Below are 11092 nucleotides of genomic sequence, written 5' to 3' on the forward strand. Positions count from 1 at the left end.
TATTCATTTTGCACGATTTTTGTGATGATTGTATTTTATTATATTAGATTTGAATTTATGCGTCTGAACATGATGTGATTTATGTGGGAAGTATGTGAATGTATGAGATATGTTGGATTCACTGTGATAATATGATGGTATCTGGTTATTCATGTCTTGGGTTAAGTTTCAAAGTGACAGTATGGTTCATGAACGTAATTCCATGATCCTCAAGGAGAGGATACATGGTGGTGCTCTGGTAGTGTTTAGAATGAAAGTAGGAGCTCAGTCTTGGGGGTCATCCTGAAACTCCAATGGTCTTTCTTCTCATGTAAAGGGGATTGAACCATGTGGTGAGGAGTAGTAGGAGGTCCTAGTCTTGGGTGCTTCCAGTATGATCCAAGGTGAGTGATAACGGACTAACCTCGTGAGTGTGGTAGGGTGGGGGAGCCCAAGTTTCATAAGCCACCACGAGTGCAAGACCCACCATAGCTCGACTATCATTCTAGTCCTGACGAGTCGGTTTATAAAGTAACAAGTCCTGTGATGTCATTTTACCATGTTTGAGTGATTTTTGCATGTCGTGTGAGGTTGAATAATATGCTTTTTATGTTTAGCTCACCCCTACTTGTTTGTGTTTGTGTTTGGATATGTGCGATGATCACCCACTTGGGTGAGAGCAGATGGCAAGGAGGATACTTTGGAAACCGTACTTGATGTGGATGGCAACGCTGCAGCTTAGATTCGCTAGCTTTTATTTGCTAGCTTTGAAGAACTTTTGTGCATTTAAAGTTTTAAATTCTCTGTGATTTCAAAGAAGAAACTTTAATACTCTAGTTTTCAATTTCATACTATTATAAAGATGACTGTAATCCTTAAAACTACTCTTGACTGCTTTTCTATATTATGAAATGATGACGTCTTTATTATATATGCTTCTTATATAATTGGGATGTCACAATTAACCTAACATTAGGAAAAAAGTGAAAAAATATTTATTTAAATATATATTAATTTTATTATAATTATACTAAAAAATATATATTCATTTTATTATATTAATAACAATAATAATTCATATATAATTTTAAATATATTAAGGTGATTCCATCAATTTTCATGAGACGATATTGTCAGAGAAACAATTTGATATAGCTGACCTTGATGCATTTTTGGTGGATACTTCTTTCTAATTTTGTTGCTATATTATGTATAATATAAGATAATATTCTACGCTATGTGCAAGTAATTTTCACATTTTACTTTGTATGTCAAAGGAAGATGCATGTCTCATTAAGGAATGCAAAAGTCGTCCAGTGTAATATAATTTAATTTGTAGAAAAATATGTAATCATTTTATTATAATTTCAAAAATTAAATTCATAATTATGATTAAGATGAGTAATTTGTTCCAATAATATACACACGCACCCATAATTTATTTAAACCAAAATGTTAATTATCAACAAATATTTAATTTTTTTTTTCAAAAATAATCTATTCCTATATCTCTCATAACATAACCATGCCTTGTTTAAATCGAATTAGAAGACGAGTAACTTTTATTTACTGTTGATAACTGTTCTTAATTATTTAATATTTAAAAAATAAATATTTTAAATATTTAAACTATATTATAATTAAATTTTACAGTAAATAATTTTGGATATTTAATTATATAATAAATTAAAAACGAAAATTTTTAATCATAATTTACTGTATAGATTATTTTTAACTCTTATTATTATAAATTTATTTTAATTTCTATAATAAGTTTAGATTTTGGGGGGAGGAGTAACGGTTATCTCGGATCTATTTCCCACGACTCCTCACTTATTTTCACCTTTCATCTCATTTGATTTCGTCACACAAAACCACTTTTCCGTTGAAATTCTGTTCCATACGCGATTGTAAGAAGAAGGAAGAAGATCATCGTGCAGTGGAAGATCCTTGGAAATGATGCTTTGTTGAATGGGCAATGTTACAGGACCGGTGGCGGCGAGATTGGCGTTTTTCCCGCCGGAGCCAGCGACGTATGAGATTTCGCGGGAGCGGGACGGGAGGGTGGTGATTTCCGGCGTGAGCGGGGACAAGAACTTGGAGGCTCACGTACTGGAGACGAAGGGTGGGAATAAGATCGTTGCGACGTTTTGGAAACATCCTTTTGCCAGGTTCACCTTGCTCTATTCCCATGGCAATGCCGCTGATTTAGGTCAGATGCATGACCTCTTCCTCGAACTCAGGGCACACCTCCGCGTCAATATCATGAGGTTTCTTTTTCCTCTCTTTACATTTCTCTCTCAGTGAAACCATGATTGCTTCTATGTTAGTTTATTTATTTATTTTAGGCTTTTACTTCCTCCACTTTCACAGTTTCAACAACCATGAATATTTCTTGACAGAAGAGATAATAAAATATGTAGAACATTATTAAAAAGATCTTAATGTTTTACCATTTTTAAATGAGTATTTGAATTAAAATTTTAATAACATTAATATCACGTATAACAAGCTAATTCTTAAATATTAATAGATATTAATTATAATTAGATTAGTATATATGTAACGAACACTGACCTAAATAAATGTTAAAATTAAGTAAGGTGTTACTAGCTTTAATAAGTATTAAAAATAAATTACATTAATGTTGGTTAGCTCGACACATAAATTAATATATGTTTTTATTTAAATATGTATAGAATCAAGGTGAGTTTTAAGATCTTAACTATAAAATTGTCTTTAACTCAATTTTTTGGTGAGAAAATGTCTTGCTCAATTAAGGAAGATCAAACAAATTCCTTTTTCTCAGTTGTAGCTATATCACAGTTCTTACCTAAATATTAATTTATAAAAGGGTTTTTCAATCACAATTAAAATTATGAAATCATTTTTGGAGGATCAAGACAAACAAGAATTAATAATAGGGTTTTAAAAAAAAATTAAGCGAATAATAAAATAATGTTGAAATGGATAAGATAAATTACATGTGGGAGGTTGCATCAACTTCTGGCAACATGGTGTTCAATCGCTCATGACTTCACACTGACATCACAGACCGAAAAAGAATGACTAAAGAGCTTGGAATACACAAATATTCTTATGTGTCTTTGGCATGATTTACAAGATTGTTTAACCCTAAATTTATAACAGATGGAGTGGATTTTTTCTTCACAACCGGTTCTCATACTTTCTCCTTAGGTCAAGTAACAACGCAGTGGTAACAAATAAAAGCAACCAAAATGTAAAATTATAATATAAAATAAAGAAAATTGAATTTGACCAAAAAACTTCTAGAGACTGATCTTGTAATAGAGGCCGGTTTCTTGATTTAGCAATATATTTCTAACATATTATTGGTTTGGGACTTCGTGGTTCTTGGATTCGTTTTTAGCTTTGATGCTCTTGGAGAAGATTGGAATGACCCAAACTCTGATACCATTTTGGGAAACTTAATCAAGACAAACAAAAGATTACCAAGGACCGTCCAAAACAAGCTACAAATATAAAGATATAAAAAATAAATTATGTTTCTCTAGGTTGGGTGTAGTTCAACTATGAAGTTATTGGAGAAACTTCAAAAGAAGTTGGCAAAAGCTATCATCCACCCCTTTTTCTACAAAAATATTTTCTTCTAATATTACTGCACTATCTACTCGACCTCATTAATAAGTTCACCAACGGCAAAAAGAACAACCCTCAAACTCTTCTCTGACACTTATGATTTGGACCAAACGATTTGTCACACCAATAATAGAGATTCATATCACTTCTCTTGATATGGAATATTCTTGGTTCCTATAATCCCTGACATTGTTTGACCCGAACTAGGCTTGGTCACTGACGATCTTAAGAACAATTCCCCACTCCATTGCCATATTTGTCTAAATTCATTGAACCAGTGTAAGTTCTTTGTGCTTCCTCGAAGTTTCATTCAAGACATAATTCCTCTTCCACCTTGATAACGGAAACCTAAATAAGGTTCTTGATACAAAGGTACATTGATATATTACTCATCCTTCATAGCTACCGCCACGCCTTGTACAGTTTTCAAGGCTCAAATCAGGTCCTTTAGGTCATGTGGACGAACCTGATTTCGAATATTCTGGAGTAATCCTATGAGGAAAAATACCCAATAAATTGATCTTCCAATGTCTCATTTGCTAGTGAGACCAAGATTTCAAATTTTTCGATGAAATCTTCGCTCAAATGCCATGCTTCACTTTTTCTTCAAAATCTCCTTTGTAGTGTTGTTGCAAGATCCTCCCAAGATTGGTTCCTGGATTCTTATCACAAAAATTTGAACTAATGAGATGCAATCCTTAAGAGATGAAACGATCTTGATCAATTCAAAAGGTGTTGGAGAGAAGAGACTCCATGAAAGAACATTAAAAGGTAGCGAAAACATGGGTTCCGTGGTGATTTATTTTCACAACACTGGAAACGCAAGATAGAAACAAGCACAAATTGCAAAAGGAAATATAAAATGGATTGAGAAAGAGTAAGAACATGTCACCTTCAAGAGGATTCTCAAAAGATAAGTGTATAAGGATTGGCCATTTGAAAAACAATTCAAGATAAGACTCAAAACAAAAGAAGAACTATCTCAAGAATCTGAAAGATATATCTGACAATGATTTCGTATATTCCAGAGTGATTTAAAATAGAGACATAGACTTTCTTTATATAGAAAATGGCCTAGAAGGAGAAATGACCCGAACAAGTGTATAGAAAAAATAGAAAATTCAAATGTAAGTATAAGATTATACTTAAGTTATAAAGTTAGCTCAACTAATTCCTATGTTTAACACTTAACTCTTAATTAATCCTTACATATATGGTTGATTCCTTTAAATTAGGAAGAGACACACGGCAGTTCCTAAAATTAGAGAAAAATTCATTATTACACTTCCAAGAAGCACGTGTGGCACATGAAAAAGGTAAAAGTCAGTTACAATTGCATCTTGTAAATCCAGTACGTCGAACCAAAATTGTTAAGCATCCACATTTTTGTAAGAAAAATAATGAAATGAAAATTAGAACTAATTTATTTGATCAAGTGTAAAAAGTATTACCAAGGAGCGCTTTCCTTTTCACTGGATTATTCAAGTTACACTTCTCTCTAGTCTAAAATAAATTGTCTTCCTTTTTCCCTTTAAGCTTCTTTTTAATGGGCTTCTTTGTGCTAACTAACTCTTAACTATAATAACTACCTTTCAAGTGTAATTATACTTTTTCATTTTAAACTCCTTTCATGATAAATCTGCCATCCTGCCTTATTATTTTGTTGTTGTGCTTGCTCCTTCCTCAGAGAATAGGATGCTTGGTTTTGAATCTTATTGAATGCAAAGTTAAGTCCTCTCTAATAAAGGTTGTGTCTGTTTCCAAACCAGTTGTTTGTGTCTTGAATTATATATTTTTTGTTCACCCTAATAGTTCATAAATGTTATTGTACATACTTGTTTGAAGTAAAATAAGTAATATTCCTTTCGGCATATAATTTTGAAACTTTATGCTACCATGCAGCTATGATTATTCAGGATATGGAGCCTCTACAGGTAAGGTAAGTATCATCCCTGATTCCTTTGCCCCAACTTTCACTTCTCTTTTATTTACTTTATTGGGTTGTTTCCAAACAAAAAATTACAAGGGATTGAATTGATCATAGATGTCTAGATTGTCCTTAGGTTTGGGATTGTGCATACCATGAAATATGATATAAAGATGCAAGATTAATAGATTAGATAATCCATTCCATTTGAATTCTACATTTTCTCCAAACCATTCTTTCCACCAATCTAACTGAATCTGTTATGTGTGATTATCTCTAACTTTGATAGCCATCAGAGTTCAACACATATTCTGACATAGAGGCTGTGTATGATTGTTTGAAGAGAGAATATGGAGTTGAGCCACAAGAGTTGATTTTGTATGGCCAATCAGTTGGCAGTGGGCCCACAATACACTTGGCTACTAAGTTACGGAATTTGAGAGGTGTTGTTATTCACAGTGGAATCCTTTCAGGGATAAGAGTCTTGTACCCTGTCAAGGTCACATTTTGGTTTGACATATTCAAAGTAAGTTTTTTCTGAGTGATCTCCTAATTCTTAATCAGTACCTATATTGAAATTTATCAGAGTTTTGTATTAACATACTTCTCTTTACTAATTTCAGAATATAGACAAAATAAGGCATGTTGACTGTCCAGTCTTAGTTATTCATGTAAGGTTATCTTTCTATCTATTTTTCTTATTATAGTTTCTGCATCATGTTTCTTGCGATGTTCAAAAGAGCTCATTGGTTTCTTTCTTCAGGTTTCCCTCCTAAATATATTATTGTTTCTTCTACTTTTTGAGTATATGATAAAATTGTTCTATATAGAATTTCATATTTGCTTGCTATATTTATCGATTAGGTAAATATGAAAACTTGGTTGAACCCGACAAGGAATTATTTTCCTGGTACTGTAGTTTATTTGACTAAAATATTTTCCCATTATACTTCTCACCAGTGTGCAGAAAGTCTTCAGATCTTGTTTCAATAATTTTAGTGAATCAGTTCATATTCTTAACAACAATTGTTAGCTGAATATCTCTTACAAAGTGCAAACAATAGATTTTAGTTCTGGAACTGAAACAGCCTAGCAATGGAGACACAAGTTAGTAACATATCTTAAGTTTTGTTTTCAGGGGGGTATCAGGCAAATTTTCCATTCGAACCTGAATTTAAAAAGCAATCAATGATTCAAAAAAAATTTGAAACATAGGCACAATATTTAATATGAAATGTTACATTTGAAACAGTTCTCCAATTATGCTTTTATTTGTCAGTTGTGTTTTGCTGCTATTGGAAGAGGATGGATCCTTACAGCACAATTTGTCCTATTATTGCTCATGCTATTATTTCTTAATCTTGAAGCCTATCCATAATCTAATCAATGCATATATTTTAGAGTATCAACGCATGTTTTCTTTTCTTAGGTTGTGGTGAAACATTGCCACAACATAAGACCCTGTTGTACATAAGTTCTTACCAGATAAGACCACAGAGCATAGTATCATTGTAGCAAAATTTGAGTCAAAATTTCAAACTTAGATGTTAGGGTCTGGATTATGTGTGACCATTGATGAGTTGAGTAGTCTGTACAAAGACCTTATCTTTGATTAAATAATGCACTTTCCGTGCAAATAGTAGTTTTATTTGTCTGGTTGTGTTTCATGGGCAGGGAACTAATGATGAAATCGTTGACTGGTCCCACGGAAAACGATTGTGGGAACTTTCGAAGGAAAAATATGACCCTTTGTGGGTAAAGGGTGGGGTCATTGCAACCTTGAGGCTTTTCCTGAGTACATCAAGCACTTGCGCAAGTTTCTAAATGCAATGGAGAAAATCTCAATCACAGGAGAAACAAACAAACCACTCACCCAAAATCCTCCTCATACTGAATCCAAACATAATTCTGAATCCAAACAAAACAAATGTTTAAGATTTGGTCTAATGAGATAGCTGGATCCGTTTCAGCTTCTAAAAGTAGGAAATCACGACCATGGCTTGATGGCAAATTCTTCACACACCTTTCATATTTTCCCTCCTCCATGAATATAAAACTTATCATTTTGTCCCTTTTAAATTATGTAATTCTGAAATAAAGAATGATTTTCAAACTGTACAATTCGAAAAGTTTTCAAATTAGAAATCATTTTTTAAAGAAGATTTTTAGATTGCACCAAGTCAAAAAAAATTTACTTGTGAATTGCACCATGTGGAATCTATTTTTTCTTTTAAAAAAACCCTTTTGGAGTGTAGAATCTTAAATTTGGAAACTAAAATTGACTTCTAGAAGTAGGAGAAGTTTAAGAAAGAAATAACTTTTAGATTACACAATTTCAAATCGTTTTTAACTTTTGGGTTGCTCAATCTAAAAGTTAATTTTAGCATAATTTGGAAGTTATTTTAGTGTTTGGACTGTAAGATCTATAAGTTATTTTTTACTTCTAAATTATATAATCCTCCAAAACTCTTATTTTAGTTTTAAGTATAATTTGAAAGTCTTTTCTAAAAAAAAAGTGTCACGCCCCAATAATTACGCTGCTTAGTCACCTCTCTGCTTCCATTAATGCACTGTGACACGCACACTTCCTCATTTAAAACGCACTCACGTTCACAATGCATGCATGCTGACAAGTGGCACTTTGGAACATTCCAAAGGGGTCAGTGGGATCCAAGTGGCACGTAGCTGATGGACAATTGTCCTACGTGGGAAGAGAATTTGATTTCTCTGAAAGACTCTTCCCCTTCTCTGCACACTTCATCTTCTTCCCTGAACTCTTGCACTCCAAATTCTCTACCTTCTCTCTAGAGACCTTTCTTCTTCTCTCTTCTGTAACTCACACTACACTACTCCGTTCACGTTTCAGCACCGTGAGAAGCATCCCTGCACCGCGAGCTTTCCATCAAACCGATTGGTTTTGGATTCTGAAACGGGTAAGTTTCACGTCCTCAACCACTATTCATTTTAACGTGCAAGCCTCGTTTTAATCTGCATGCACCTTCTCTAAACCAGTATTGGTTTTCTGTAAATTTAGTTTAAAGAGTTGGGTTGAACGTTAAGTGTAGAAGAGTATACTGGGATTTGATTTTCTGAAGAACGAAAGCACGTTTCCAATCCAGGTAAGGGAAGCTTATTGGTTTAATTCATGAGATGTTATGTACTGCATGTGTGTTATTGTGATGTTGAAAACATGATTTATGAATCTGGACTTTTGATATGAGAATATGATTTTGAAATGCTGTATGAAAGTGATGAAATGAGTTATGGTTTGAATTAATTGGAACATGAACTGTATGATGAAATGATGCAATGAAAATGTATGGAGTTGTATTATGAAATGAGTAAAGTGATGTATGAAAGATTATACTGAAAAATGTGTATCCTGTAAGTTAATTTTTGAATATGTAAGACTGTGGAAATGAACGTTCGTATCGATACGGTCATTTACCGTTCGGTAGTCTTGGCAAATTCCTGGAAGTAGTCAAACCCTTTCATTTGGAAAGGATTTCCCTTGAGAACGAACGCCCTCTGATATAGCATTTCGTGTGAGCATTTGGCCATACGTACCCTTCATGAGTGTTGCGTGAGATTGAGAAGCTTGATAATATTCCTCTTGAACACTTAGTCAAATTGTATTACATAAATTTCAAGTATCTTACCTTATATAAAGTCCAAACTTCTTAGATTTTGAAACAGTGAAAGTTGTCGAGCTAAATAACGTACGTCCTGAAGTGGCGCTCGGTCTTAGACCGAACGCTCGTCCTAAACAGTGTAAATGATAAGTAGCGCTCGGTCTGATACCGAACGCTCGTCCAAATGCGTGTGTGATAAAGAACGCTCGGTCATATACCGAACGTTCGTTCAGTCTCTCAATTATTAGCGAAAGGTAATAGCGTTCGTCCCAAATTTGAAATAGCGTTCGTCCATAATTTAAATAGCGTTCGTCCATAATTTGAAATAGCGTTCGTCCATAATTTAAATAGCGTTCGTCCATAATTTAAATAGCGTTCGTCCAAAAGTTCTATTGACGTTCGTCCAAATGTTCTCAGTGACGTTCGTCCAAAATTCATCAAAAGTCTATTTTCGCGCTCGTCATTGACTGGCGGTTATCTCTTGAATTACATTGTGTTCGGATTCTTTATTTAAACAATTTGTGATACATCTATCCATTTGATTCATTCCAGAGTTATTGAATTTGGATTTTTCTAAGTAAATTATAAATCATTCTAGATTCAGTTCATCTAACTGATTCAAGTTCGTGAACGAGCCTATTGATATTACATTAACGTTCGTCCTCTATTACAAAGGGGGCTGGACGTTCGTTCTTTTATGGAAGTAAAACTAAGAATGAAAGTGTGAATAAGATGAAAGGTTATTATGTGCGAACACCATGAGAATTGAAATTGTGATTGTTGGATTTGAACGAGCGTTCCAGGGTGGAACGACTCTTGAATGGAATTTGAGATTTGTAAGTATGAACGTGGTAAGCTTAGATGGTGGTTCATCCTGATATTCCGTGAATGCTCGTTCTCAAGTAGAGATGAGTATGTCATGCGTGGGAATGGCAGGAGGTCTAGTCCATAACTGTAACTTGGACAGAAAAGACTAACCTCAGGTGGCTAACTGATGAGTATTCCAGTCACTCACCTGGGTGCACGGACACCTTAGCTACACAGGATTCATACATGTCCGGACGGTCTGTCTAGTATCAGGAATTTGTTTGAGTTAATGTATGAATTGGATGCATGTGTGGTGAATTATTTGTTAATGTATATGATGTGTATAAACTGTATGTTGACTTGAATTAAATTCAATAAGCTTACCCTTGCATTTCCATTGTGTTGTCTTGTATATGTATATCCGTCTTGTCAAATGCAATGATCATCCGTTGTGGATGTGAGCAGATGGTGGGGCGTCCCTTGAGCAAATGCTGGAAGAAGAAAATTTGGATGAAGCCAACTTGGTTGAAGTTGAAGTGAAGGCCGAGCAGTGAATGTGTTCGGTTTTTTTTAGTTATTGTAATTAGTTTAATAGGATCAGAGTGACTGTGAGCGAGCGCTCTTTTGATTATGTGTATAGTTAGACGTTCGGTAATGGTTTTGAAAACCGTTCGTCCTTATTCTTTTGTAAACGCTCGTATATTAATCTATATGAAAGGCCGTTCGGCCATTTTTGCTCACTGCTTACTGTGTTATTAAAACTGTTTTGCAATATTGATTAATGTGAATTATTCTAAGTATATAGTTGATGACTGTATATTTCTGGGATGTTACAAAAAGTGACTTCCAAATTACGTTATTTTTACTTTCTGAATTTTACAATCCAAAAGTCATTCTTGATTTTGGAATTGTAAAATCTAAGAGATTTTTTTACTTGTAGGTTATACAAACCAAACAGAATAAAATAGGAATTTTTATATTCATAAGTAGCAAGATGAAAAATATGGAGGTGCGCAAAGAATTTGCCTGGTTTGATTGAAGGTTGAGAGCAACACTAATTTCAGTGAGGTCCAAGATTTGGAAGATAGTATATTACTTAAAAATTGAAGGATGTCTTTATTCCGAA

The 11092-nt window shown here is 33.8% G+C and overlaps 1 long non-coding RNA gene and 1 pseudogene across 1 annotated transcript; both read left to right on the forward strand.

The window, feature by feature from the left end:
- The first annotated feature begins 1779 nt into the window (after window positions 1–1779).
- On the forward strand, window positions 1780–7533 carry LOC148191587 (uncharacterized; annotated as a pseudogene).
- Window positions 7534–7622: 89 nt separating this feature from the next.
- Window positions 7623–10700, forward strand: LOC148191588 (uncharacterized). The gene is made up of 3 exons (XR_015782701.1): window positions 7623–8460; window positions 8562–8646; window positions 10432–10700. It is a non-coding gene; the product is annotated as an uncharacterized LOC148191588 (long non-coding RNA).
- Window positions 10701–11092: the final 392 nt, after the last annotated feature.

Source organism: Vigna umbellata, chromosome 10 (assembly GCF_029865625.1).
Source record: "Vigna umbellata cultivar VRB3 chromosome 10, Vumbellata_1.0, whole genome shotgun sequence".
In the NCBI taxonomy this organism is placed as follows: domain Eukaryota; kingdom Viridiplantae; phylum Streptophyta; class Magnoliopsida; order Fabales; family Fabaceae; genus Vigna; species Vigna umbellata.